The 12316-nt window shown below is 59.8% G+C and overlaps 1 pseudogene; it reads right to left on the bottom strand.

Moving 5' to 3' along the window:
• Positions 1 to 364: 364 nt before the first annotated feature.
• LOC106491570 (STE20-like serine/threonine-protein kinase) lies at positions 365 to 10225 on the bottom strand (annotated as a pseudogene).
• Between the last annotated feature and the right edge of the window lie 2091 nt (positions 10226 to 12316).

Here is a 12316-nt window from a genome sequence, read left to right as displayed (position 1 = left end):
GTGATCCACCAAGACACGCACATAGTGATGGCACCAGCGATACCTGCGTATCCATGGCTTCAAGATCCTCCACAGAGGAGCTTCCAGGGCCGTTCCAGGTGGCAGTGGCCACTTCATCCTGGCCCCTCCAGCACAGGGAGACTGGGCTGCACAGGAGGAACCGAGGAGGGCTCAAACACATCCAGCCTTTTGTCCGGCCCCCTAGGGGCCACCTAGGTCTCTGCTACGTCTGCCATCCCCATGGTCCGTGCTGCGTCCTGGCCTGGTTGCCCTGTGTAGACTGGCCATGGCTCAGTGTCCTGGCGCTGCCCCACCTTGCATTTTCCACAGCTGCTTTTGGCTCCCGTGGTCCTATTTGGCCAGTCCCTGGGAGGCCACCAGCAGCCGCTGCTCTCGCTCTTCCCAAGAAGCCTCAGCGTAGGATCAGGAGGGGAGGTGGAAGAAGCGGGAGATTCTGCCGCTGCGGGTGCCGTGCGGCCCTCCGCGCTGCTGCGCAGGCAGGGAGTTCCCCAGCTCCTCCTCGAGCATCTGGAAGAAAAGGCTAGAGCTGCCGTGTCCCTCCTGGCCAGGACTCAGGAGGAGAAATGGCCCAGGGTGGGTTGGGCTGTGGCACTTTGACAAACCCAAAGGACCGTCACAGGGCCACTCACCTCCTTGCGGGCAGCCAACCGCTGCTTCCACTCGCTGAGCTCCATGGCATGCTCGCCATCCAGCCGCGCTAGCTGCCTCCTCTCCTGGTCTGCCAGGAGGTGCATCTTCTCGCTCTGGGAGAAGGCAAAGGGCGAGTGGGAAGAGAGATGCTCGAGGAGAGCTAGCAGGGGTGTGGGAAATGGCCCTCCGGCCCCAGTACCTGCATCTGCTCCAGCTCCACCAGGTTCTCGGCCTGCTGCTGCTGCAACTGCTGCAGCTGCTGCGCGTGCTGCTCCCGCTGCTGCTGCGCCTCCGCTCTCTGCCGCTTGTCCTCCTGCTGCAGGAACTGCAGTGGGGACAACCCACATTACTCCCCTTCCTGGAGATGGAGGCAGCTCCTAACCCTGTCCTCGACCACGCTTCACATGGGTTTTCACCATCCATCCCAAGCTGTTGCTCACAGCTTTGAGGCCCTCAGACAGCCCATCCCTCCTGCCAAGGTGCTCAGTGCCTTGCTGGCAGCCTGGTTTCCACCAGCCCTGCCCTGGGGTGGCCATGAGTGTGGCCAAACTGGTATTTCATGCTGGGCAACCTTGAGGGTCCTGGGGAACCGGTGGCCAGTACCTGCTTGGCTCTCTCTCTCTGCTCGGCCCCATTAACCTCCTGGATCTTCAGGTTGCCCTTGAAGAGGGCCAGACGGGCCTTGGCATCACAGCGCTGGCTTTTCAGCAGCTGAGCCCGCTCATGGGTCTGCTGGCTCCTGAGCTCCTCCAGCAAGAGGTGGTGGAAACGGTTCAACCGCTCCGTCTCCTGTGAAAGGGGCCGGGGGGTGAGCCGGGACCAGGACAAGGAGCAGAGCCTGAGCACCGGCAGCTCCCACCTTACCTTCTCATGGCGCTTGCGGAGCTGCTGCCGCTGCAGCGCATGCTGCTCCTTCACCTGCTGCCTGAAGAGCTGGTACTTCTCCTGCAGGTGCCCTTGCTCCATGCTCCACACCACGGACTCGCGGGCTGCCAGGCAGGACCACAGCGCTGTGCGGCTCAGTCGCTCCCCGCCATGGCCCGCCCCAGCCTCCAAACCCACCTCTGCTCCCTTGCTCTGGCTGCCCCCCACCAGCCAGACCCCCACCACTCTCCTTGCCCCAGGGTCCCTCCATCCTCCTCCTCCCGGCCCCAGAGCTCTTGCAGCCCAGTCCACCTCTCCGGAGGCTGTGGATCTTGCTGATGCACTCCCAGTCAACAGACATCATCTTCTTCTTGTGCTCCTGGACAACTCTCTGCAAGGCTGCATTCAGCTCCTCCTGCTGCCGTTGCAGGAACCGCTGCTCCTGTGGTGGGAAACATGGAGGCCTTCATCCCAAATCCCAAGGGAAACTGGCCCCAGGTGCAGTCCATCAGCTCTGGAGAGCTGCGTCCCGAGTCCAGCACCATGAGAGCCGCCACTGTGCCCTCACCTCTGTCTTGTTGCCCTTCAGCTCTTGCATCCTCTTCTCACCATCCTTCTCCTGGAGGGACTTCAGGCGCTTGGCATCATCACGCAGTTTCACCGTGTACTCATGCTCCTGGCGCTCCTTCAGCTGCCGGTAGTGGCGCTCCAAGGTCTCCACCTCCCGGTCATAATACTGCTTCTTTCTCTGCTGTGCAGACGCAGAGGGTCAACACGGACCAGGGACTGCTGACGGGGGACTGTGACCCCTTGCACCGGCTCTGTGCAGGCAGAGCGCCAGCCTGGGGGACTTGCACATCCCTCTGACTGGATCACAGCAAGGGATGTCCCCGGGTTACCGTCATCTCCTGCTCAATGTGCCGAAACATTTGCTCCCGCTGCTGGTGAAACTTCTGCTCCAGTTGGCTCTGTGCCCTCTGCTCCTCCTTCTGCAGCACTCGCAGCTCACGGAGCTCCTCGCGCCTAAAAGTTTGGGCAAGACAAAGTGAGAAGTGGTCAAAGGCTGCCCTGAAGGTGCCTGCCTCTGCCAGGGCTTTGGGGGCAACCTGGTGAGGAGGTCACGCTGGACAGCTGTCTTGTAGGTTGCTAAAGGAAGGAGAAGGCCAGCCCTAGTGCAGCAGTGTGCAGAAGACTTTCTCCAGTGAGCAGGATCACTGGACTTGGGTCCAACAGATTCTGAACTCAGCTGTTGGCTCTGCCCCTCCATCTCCCCCCATCCTTTCCTGCTCTCCTTGGGTGACCTGAGAGCGTATGGGAGAAGATCTTCCTCTCTCCTTCCCATAAACAACCGCCAACTGGCAGCAAGAGCAGATAGGGGACTGGGCAATGTTTGGCTCCTTGCGTATCCCTACGCCTCACCAGGGGATGGACATGGGATGCCCACCACCCCTCCACTACTGCAACCGCTCACCGAGCAGAGCGCATCTTCTCCTCCCTCGTCTCAGCCTTGCTGACAGTCTTGGCGGTCGTGACGCTCACCTCCTCCCCATCCACGACAAATCTGCGGGTTTTCTTTACCGTCCTTCGGAGGAAGGGAGGTTCCTGCCACCAGGAACAATGTTTTGAGCTCAGACAACCCAGATGACATAAATCCCATGCTGGGCAACACAGCGCAAAGGTAGCGTGTTGGGTTTAACGCAGTGTGTCCAGTATGTAAATCGAACACGCACCCTGTGGGCTGCTGGCTGTGTTCAGATGGGCTCTTGGAACAGATTTGAGATCCTCCTTGACACAGAGTGACAAGGGCTGGCCCCACACCTTGCTGCAAGCCAAGAAAAGGGGACCCCCAACCTCAGTATAGCACAGGAGGTTGCTCAGATGCCCTCACCTTGGAAGGGCTCACAGAGGAGTTTCAGGTCCCTGAGCTAGCTCTGGAAATGGCATGGCCATGGGCACACCACAGCCTGGGGCAGGGTGTGCTGGTTCAGCTCTACCACTTTTGAGACCGCAAGGTCTCTGCATGGCCATGTTACCTGCAAGCCCACAGTGAGCACCAGGCTCCCTGCAGCCTGGCCCAGACAAGCCATCGAGGCTGCAGCCCTGCAGGGCTCCCTTGCCTCCCTACCATGCTGCTTTGCAGAAAGGCCATCTCCATCTGGAAGTGCTCCAAGCCCCCTAGCAAGCTAGGCCTTGGCGAGTCCAGGCTGTGTTTCTGCTCAGCCAAAACTCATGGCCGACCGAGGAATCCCTGGTGGCCACCCAAGAAGGGCCATCCTCCCCTTCGCCCCTCACCTGCTGGGCTTCCTCCACAGAGGGCGATGGAGCTTGTGTGTCTGCAGGGTTGGCTTGAGGCAACGGCTCCTCTCCTCGCTCTTGTGTGGAGCTGTTGCCCGAGGGTGGATCTGGGATGTCCCCCACTCTCCAGGCTACACAGGAAGAAGTGCGACGCAGGGCAGCAAAGCTCACAGTCTTTGTGGCCTTTGGGTGTCCACCACGAGGCTCCTGGGGCTCTGGCACTGCTCCATTGCCCAAGTCACCCATTTCTCCTCCAAATTTATCCCTTGATGGCCCTGTGGGAGCTGGAGTAACCTTCACCCCATGATCTCCAAGCAGATTCCTCTCTTCCTTCCCTTCCTCTCCATTTCCATCTTGCTTTTCACAGGCATTACTATAACCAGCCAAGAGCTGCTTTTCTCTGGAGCCGTTTTCCACTTTCTCCTCCATTTCCTCTTCAACTGGCCCCAGGATCTCCTCAGGGGATGAGTCCTCTGTTGAGTTTTGGGCTTCCTCACTCACCAGTCCCTCTTTTGCTTGCACTGCACAGTCTGCCTCCAGTCTCTCTCCTGCGGGCAATTCCTCCTCGCCAACTGCATCTCCCGCAGGATTACGGTCTCCAGGTAAACACTCCCTTACATCTTCTGAGTTCACTTCTGCCAGCACCAGGGTTCCCTTGGGAGAAGTTTCCACCACCGAGCACTGATCGTCTTCGCCAAGGTGGCTAGTCGTCATAGTGTCTGCAGCTTCCTCCTCACCGTCCTGCTCAGTCAGCTCCAAGGAGTTAGTAGTGGATTCATGTGCCGCTGTGTTTTTCTCCCCATTGTTTCCCTCTCCAGTCTCTCCCTGTCCATCTGGTGTCTCCTGCCACCCCTCAAGCTCTTCTGACCCCACTGCCACCTCCTCTATTGCACTCTGCATGAGCAACGTTTCTCCTGGTGGCACCCTCTCCTGCCCTGAGTCAGTCTCCCCAGGCTCTCCATCACCCTCCAGTCCCTTGGGTGCTCTCTCAGCTCCATGCCTGCCTTTTCCAGGGCCGTCTTCCCATTCTCCAGCCATGCTGGAGCCAACCTCAGTCTGCAGCTTAACCCCAGCATCTTTCAGCTCTAGCAATGATCCAGTAAATCCATGCCTGAGCTCTGCAACCGACTCTTCGAAGCCCTGGGCTTTGGTCCTGATGTGCCCCAGGTCCAGGGCTGCCACCAGCTGGGATCCCCCCATTGCACACCGGGTGGCATGGGGCCTGCTGCCACAAGCACGATCCAGGTGCTGCTTCTCAACTAGACTTCGCGTTTTCCTTCTCCTTTCAGCCGATATTGCCCACCTCCCAGGGATAGAGACAGGGGCGTTATCCAGCATCTCTGCAGATGAGCTTTTGATCCAGCCCCCATCGACTCTGTCTTGGGGCAAGGCCAATGAATTGCAAGTTGTGTGTTCCCTTGACTGCTCTTCGGCGTCACTTTTTGGGGGCAAAGTGGGATTTGTTTGGGCTGCAGCAGCTGTTTGTTGTCCCTCTGCCACGGGTCCGACCTGCTCCACTTTCTGCTCTTGCATTTCAGCAGTGTCCCCTGCATGACTTTTCCCCGGGAGGAGCTCTGCCATCTTGGAGGGGCTCTCCAGAGCGTTGGGCTCCTCTCGACACCCTTTAACTCCTTCTCCCACCTCCAGGTGGTCTGGTGTCCCTTGGAGAGCATCCAGAGCCATCCGCCCTGGCTCATTCAGGAGGTGCCCGGGGGGCTGCTCCCCGCTCAACTCCCCTCCATCCGCCCCATGCTGCTCGCTGACAACTTCATAGGACTTGAACCCTCCGAAAAATGACCGGCGCCTCATCAGCTTAAGGAATTCAGATGGTCTTTTTGGAGGGAGCCTTACGGAGCCCGTCAGGATGGGCGAGGATTTCCGCCTCGCTTGCTTCAGCAAGTCGGACACTTTCTTGGGCCTCAGGCGGGGGATGCTCTGTCCTGGCTCCTCTTGGACACGGGGGTGGGCGTCCTGCCCCTCGTGGGGCCTCCCAGCCTGCTCCATAGAGTCCTGCGTGTCCCCATGAGGGGCAATGGGAGCCGCTGCCACAGCTGGCCCTTGCCCCTCTCCCGCAGCTGGGCATGGCGGCACTGCTCCATCGTTGGTGGCACTCAAGGACCTCTCCGGCTCACCAGGGGATGGGAGGCAGAGGGAGTCTCCATGCTCCTGCCTGGGCTGTGGGTGGAGAACAGAGGCAAGGTTAGTCTCCACATGCCAGCACCTCTCCTGGCTGAGCAGCCCTGCTCCCATCTCCAAAAGCTTCTCATTTTCTTGGATTTTGCATCCACACAAGAAGTCAGCTGCTACTCACTGGCAGGGCCTGTTCTTCCTCCTCCTCTTCGAACTCCTCCAGCACATCAGCCCGGGCCTCGGCCACCAGCTCCCTGAGCGGCCGCTTGTCGCAGACGTCTGCCACGAAGGGATGCTGCACGCAAGCAAGGGAGGTGGGCAGGGCCACCGCCAGGGGAGAGGTAGCACGGGGTGCCAAAGTGCCAGGGGTGCCCCCATCCCAGGGAAGGAGGCTGCAGGCTGCGACCCATGGCATTACCCACCTGCAGGAGCTGGCTGGCCGACCACCGTGCCTCGGGGCTCTTCTCCAAGGATTTCCTCAAGAAGTCCTTGAAGTCTTCAGACCTGCGGGACAGCCCCCTGTGAACGTGTGGTAGCTGGGTGCACCCTGTGGGGCTCTGAGCTCTGCTGGGACGAAATCCCACAGCCCAGGTGATGCCATCTGCTAGGACATTGGCAAGAGCCCATGTCCTCATCCTGGTGCTGCCTGCTGTTGAGGTTACCTTCTGCAGGAAAGGTGGTGTGATGGGAAACCCATGGTGCTAGCTGGAAACACCTCTGCAACTGGGCTTGGAGGAATGAGACTATCATTCATGGTCCAAAAACCCATCCCACTTCCTCTGCCATGACTGAGCAGGAGCTGCCCCACTGGACAGCTTCTCCTATCATCTGCTGCATTGGGCAACAGGCTCTAGTGGGGGCAAGGTCTCCGTGTGGGAACTCACCACCTCTTGGGGTGACGCAGGGTGGGCGGCTGGGACTTGGCGATCTTCAGCAGCACCCTCAGAGGGTTGAGGTCATGGTGGGGGGGCTCCATCTCGGCCATCTCGATCAGCGTGATGCCCAGGGACCAGATGTCAGCCTTGTAGCCATAGGGGTTCTCCTTGGACGTCTCGCACTGCACCACCTCAGGGGCCATCCTGCGTGTGGGAGAGGGGGGAAGGGGTGCAGCCTGCCTGGGGCTGGGGGGGGCTCGCCCCCAGCTTTCTGCTAGAGACGAGTGCTTATTTCCTTCTGAAACCAAGCTCAAGAGCAGTCTGGGAATGGTCCACCCAAGGGACAGCCCTATAGGCAGGAGAGGTAAGATTTGACCCCTAAGTCCTCCAACCCTACCCCAGAAGGGCTTGCGCCAGCAGGTGCCCATCCCAGAGCATGCCATGCACAGTCTCGCAATATTAGGAGGCCCATCCTAGAGAAGGTTTTGTCTGGAGAAGGGGAAGAAGGAAAGAGCTGGTTCCTCAAGAAGATGTTCCTGCTATTGCAGCAGGAGCAAAGCTGGTTTGAGCATCCACAAGACAAACAACAATCAGGGCTGTAGATCAGGAGATCCACCTTGAGCTGGAGGACACCTCTGTTTTCCCAGCCCACGTGGCTGTGCTCCCACATCCCGCCGTTCCCCAGGATTTCCACCCCGTACCTACCAGTATGGGGTGCCGATAAAGGATGCCCGGCGCTGGAAAGTGCTGGAGTTTTTGGCAGAGACGCCAAAATCGGCTGTTTCATAGAAAGTAGCATTTAGAAAGCATCCTTGGAGTGCTGCTCCATGCAGGCGCCAGCTCCCAGGGAAGTAGGGACTGACTTCAATCCGAGAAAACCCCCGGCCTTGCTCAGCAACTCGTGTCCCTTGGGAGAGGACAAACCCACACCCGTCCTCCAGCACGGCTGGCCTGAGCAAGAGCCGGCTCCCACACCAGCTCCTTCTCTGTGGGCTCACCCAGCTTGACGTCCCCGTCCAGGGTGAGCAGGACGTTCCCAGCCTTCACGTCCCTGTGGATGATCTTGCAGCCGTGCAGGTACTGCAGCGCCAGCAGCAGCTGCTTGCAGGCCGCTCGGATCTGCTCCTCCGTGAGGCCTTTCTCCAGCTCTGCAATGAGATGCAAAGCAACACCTGGGGCTGAAGCCTCCCCGTGCCCCGGCAGCCAGCCCCATGGAGGGGCAACCCCGGAGGCAAAAGGGGGTCTCGGGTGGCATGGAGAAATGGGGCCGGGTTGCAACCATCAACCACAAACCCCCGATGGCCATGCAACTAAAGACACAGGAGAGGTTTGTTTTTTTACCCAAGATTGCGGCATCCACGGCCCCTCCTGCACAAAACTCCACCAGGATCTGCAGAGAGAGCAGCAGGGCAGCACTCAGAGGAGGTCCACGCCAGCTGGCGTGGAGCAGCGCTGACAGCCGCGTCAACAGATCAAGGAGAAGCCATATCCTGCCATGTCCTGACTGGCAGGACATGAGGTCGGGCATGTACCAGGTGCGAAGGGAAGCCCAGGAGATCAGGGCAGCAAAACATCCCCAGCTACAGGGCATGAGCTCTTGCTTTGCCAGAAACGTGTCTTCGGGAAAACAGGGATGAGCACATCCCGGCAGCAACGGAAGAGATAATTCGGCACCGTCCCAGCTCATTTTGCAAGGGAGAGCTTTTCTTTTCCCTCTCCCTGTTCCTGCAGGTGGTTCTTGGTGGGGACAGCACTCAAGAAAGCCCTGGTCTGCAAGCATCCCCCATTTAGGTGAAGGAAGATGGGGAGCTTGTCCTTTGAGCCCGCAAACCTGCCCCTTCCCAAATTTGTCCCTAGAGCCGCACTGCCAAGACCCTGCTCACCCAGAGCTGCCCGTCCCAGTAGAGCGCGTCCAGCAGCTTGATGATGTTGGGGTGGTCGCAGCAGGCCAGGACGTCGATCTCCACCACGTAGTCCTCCAGCTCTTCCTCGCTCGGCGTGGCGATCACCTTCGCCGCGGCCAGGGCCCCCGTCACCTTGTTCTGGGCCTGGAGAGAAGAAGTTTAAGGCGGTTGGAAAACACATTTTAAAAGCAGGTGCTACGTCGCGTTGCAACGTGATACGTCGCGTTGTGAGATGATCTAGCTGACCACGCTTCAATGAAACGTCCTATCGCGATAGGCTGCTCCATATTGCGATATTATATCATGCCATGACCCTGGCTTGTATCACGAGCCTGGAATAGCCCCTCTCCTCTAGCAGACCAGATCGGGAGGCAGGATTTCGGGTCCCCGCCCCAGCCCAGAGCGCGGCAGGGCAGCGGGGACCGGGCGCATCTCCCCAACCCAGCGGAAGTCCTTGAGGTTTTTAATCGCGGCACGCTCGCAGCCGATGGCTGGGATCCAGCCGACGGCCCCAAAAAGCAGGTGCCAACAGGGAAGTTTCCCCAAACAAGAGGCTGGTTTTGGCTGGGTCAAGCCCGGGGAGGGTTCCCGGTGCCACAAGTGCACCAATCGTGCCGGGGCTCTGCACGATGGGCCCCGGCGCCGGAAGGCGGCTGCTGCCGGGGCACCGCGGGCCCCGGGGAGCAGCACGGCGGGTTTCCTGTTGAGCTCAGCCTCTGCATCGCGGTTTCGGTGACAACAAGAGAAAAAAAACAAAGCAGCCCCATCTCCAACTGGTGGCAAAAATGAAGGATGCAAACGCTCCGGCCGTGCCCAACTCTGGGATCCCCTGCTGAATAAAAAGGGGGGACAAATCCCAGCCAGCCTCGTGCGGGAACACCCCGGGGATGGTCCTTCCTGCCACCCGTTTGCACCCTGGAAAGGGAACGGTCCCGATTGCCGTGTGTCCGAGGAGCTGCTTGATCCTGGCTCTTTCCATGCTGGAGGACACAGGCTGCATCCCAGGGACATGAGGGTCCCCAGCGTCCCTGCCACGTCTCCTCTCCCTCCTGGCAAAGGGAGCTGCTAAAAACCCAAAGCAATTTGGAGGCTTTCCAGCTTATTGCAGCGCGTGCTGGATGCCGTTCGATGGCCATCACCTATAGCTCGCTATAAGGCAGCACCAGCCACAGTTGTGGGGGCAAAAAAAAGCATTTAGGGAGCCGTTTCCAAAGCAAAGTCCCGCAGGCATTTTTCCGAAGCTCTTTTCCAGGAGGACGGCCTTGATCCACGGCCAGGCTGCCGGGAAGCTCGCGCTGAGCTGCGATCCCGGCGGCAGCGGGCCGCTCGCCCCCCCGCCGCCTCTCCCTGCCGCCCTACCTTGAAGACCTTGCCGAAGGCGCCGTCGCCCAGCTCGCCCAGCACCAGCCACGCGTCCTCGGGGTTGACATCCCGCCTGACGTGCTCGTAGCGCCTCGGCTTCTTCTTCTCCGTGCCCAAGCGGAAAAGCCGCCGGAAGAAAGCCATGGGGCAAGGCTTTTTTTTTGGGGGGGGGGGGGGGGGGGGGGGAGAGATCAGCCAGGGCAGGCAGCCACCTCCATCCAGGGACGATGGGGACCTCCTGGGGCGGCCGGGAACCTCTCACTCTTCCTGCCTCGCTTGTGCAGGAAGCGGGCTCGGCAGCGGCAGCAGCAGCCGCGGGGGCCGGCTCGAACGGGGCCGCGCAGGATGTGCCGGGGAGGCGAGGTGTGACGGAAGCGCCGCCGCGAGCCTGGGTGCCGCAGCGGTGCCCGCGCAGATGGTCCGGCCTTGCTCGGCGCGAGCAAAAGCTCAGGAGGCTTCTGGTTCGGTGCATGCTCCAGGGAGCAGCTGGAAAGCCCTAAAAGGGGGTTATTCCAGCAAACACCCGCTAATTTGTCCCCTCGCCAAACCGATGCACTTTGGGAGCGCAGCGTGCGTGCACACACGTGCGCGCCAGGGACCCTGGGCGTGTATGTGGTCCTTGACGCTCACGTGCTCCTGCGCAGGTGCATTTCCCCAGAAATTTGGGTGCCCCTACGTGTGCAAATCACTGCACACACACACACACACGCACCCCTTCACGTGTGCACGGGCCCCTCTACGAATATCCCCACCTACACGTTCAAGCACCGATGCAAATGCTCGCGTATACTCCCAGCCACTTTTGCAGCGCATTTGCCCCCCAAACTTGAATCTCTTATTAGCGCCGCTGACCGTACTGAGGAATACGAACCAGGGGGAGCAGCAAGGACTGGCTGCTCCCGATGGGCCGGGAGCAACACGTCCCGTGGGAGCCGAGCGGGACAAACCTGGAGATCGCAGCCAGGTTTGGGCGAGAAAGTTGGCGGTGAGGAGGCAGCGCGGAGGCCGAGCCGGGAAATCAGCCCGTGCTCTGGGACCAGCTTGGTGGGAGGGGGGCACAGCCAGGCAGGAGACTAGCACCCCTCCTGCACAGCTAAATAGAGGTGAAAGAACCCCCAGCTGAGCTTAAATAGAGCCCCTGCACCCATGGGTGCCATGGAAGCCCCAGGTGAGGCTGCTCAGGGCTGTTAAAGCTTATTTGTGCCCCCAGGACCTGGGCATTTGGGTACCCACCCTGCCCCCTGCAAGAGGGCATGGACCCAGGTGCTGCCAACATGCGCTCAGCTCCAGCCGCTCCCTGTGCAGAAATGATGCTGCTGCTCCAAGCTCTCCTCGTACGACCCGAAAGCAGGGCGGCTTTTACCTCCTGGCTCGGCCCCGAGCTCCCGGAGGAAATTAAAGCACCGCTGCAGGCGCTCGTGTTGTTATTTTTAATTGCACCGGTGCGGCGCCTCCCCGATGCTTGGGGAGCGCAGCGAGGGACTCGCTCCATGCATCCTCCCTGCAGGAGCTTGCTTGGATTGCAGCAACAAATCGCAGCGTACCTAAATGCAGGGATGTCGTTTACAGTTTTCTGTTCACAATATGCCTTGTTAGACAAGTAATTTAAAATAAAATGTCACATTTATAATGAAAGCCAGATGCATCTGGCAGCATCTACCCGTGCGGTGTATTTAGGGAGGTGTCCGCGTACGGCTTTGCGCTTGCCATCACCTTGCAAAAGGCCCTGTGCTTTCCCCATCCGTCAATCCGTCTATCTGTCCGAGGCATCGCTGGGACGAGGAGCCTTCGGCTTGATGGAGCCTTGCAGCCATCCCTCCCTGCCCCATAGCGGGGGAAAAAAATCACTGCGGGGGGAAATTCAGCTGGACCGACTGGGACCAGACCTGCACCCACCAGGGAGGTCATGTCCTGGGGCCGCAGCAAGGACCGGTCGTCACTTGGGTGAAGGGACCCGCCGGGGAGCTGGGTTGCACCTTCTTGCCGGCTCATCGGCTGCTTTTATAGCTGTGCAACCTTGAATATTCACGAGCTGGCCATGTGCGCTCACATGCATCCCGGGGCTTTCCGACCACCCGACTTTCTTTTTTCTTTGTTTTTTCTTTTTCTTTTTCTCCTCCTTGGTAGATCCTGGCTGCAGGCTCACCCTGGAGCTGCGTCTCACCCTCAGCACCAAAAATAAGGAGGCTGCTTGCTGCTAACCCATGTGCTGGGATGAAACAGCCGGAGACCCTG

This window comes from Apteryx mantelli, chromosome 29 (assembly GCF_036417845.1).
Source record: "Apteryx mantelli isolate bAptMan1 chromosome 29, bAptMan1.hap1, whole genome shotgun sequence".
NCBI classification, from domain to species: Eukaryota; Metazoa; Chordata; class Aves; order Apterygiformes; family Apterygidae; genus Apteryx; species Apteryx mantelli.
Note: the sequence above shows the minus strand (reverse complement) of the source record. Positions and strands in the feature narration are given on the sequence as shown.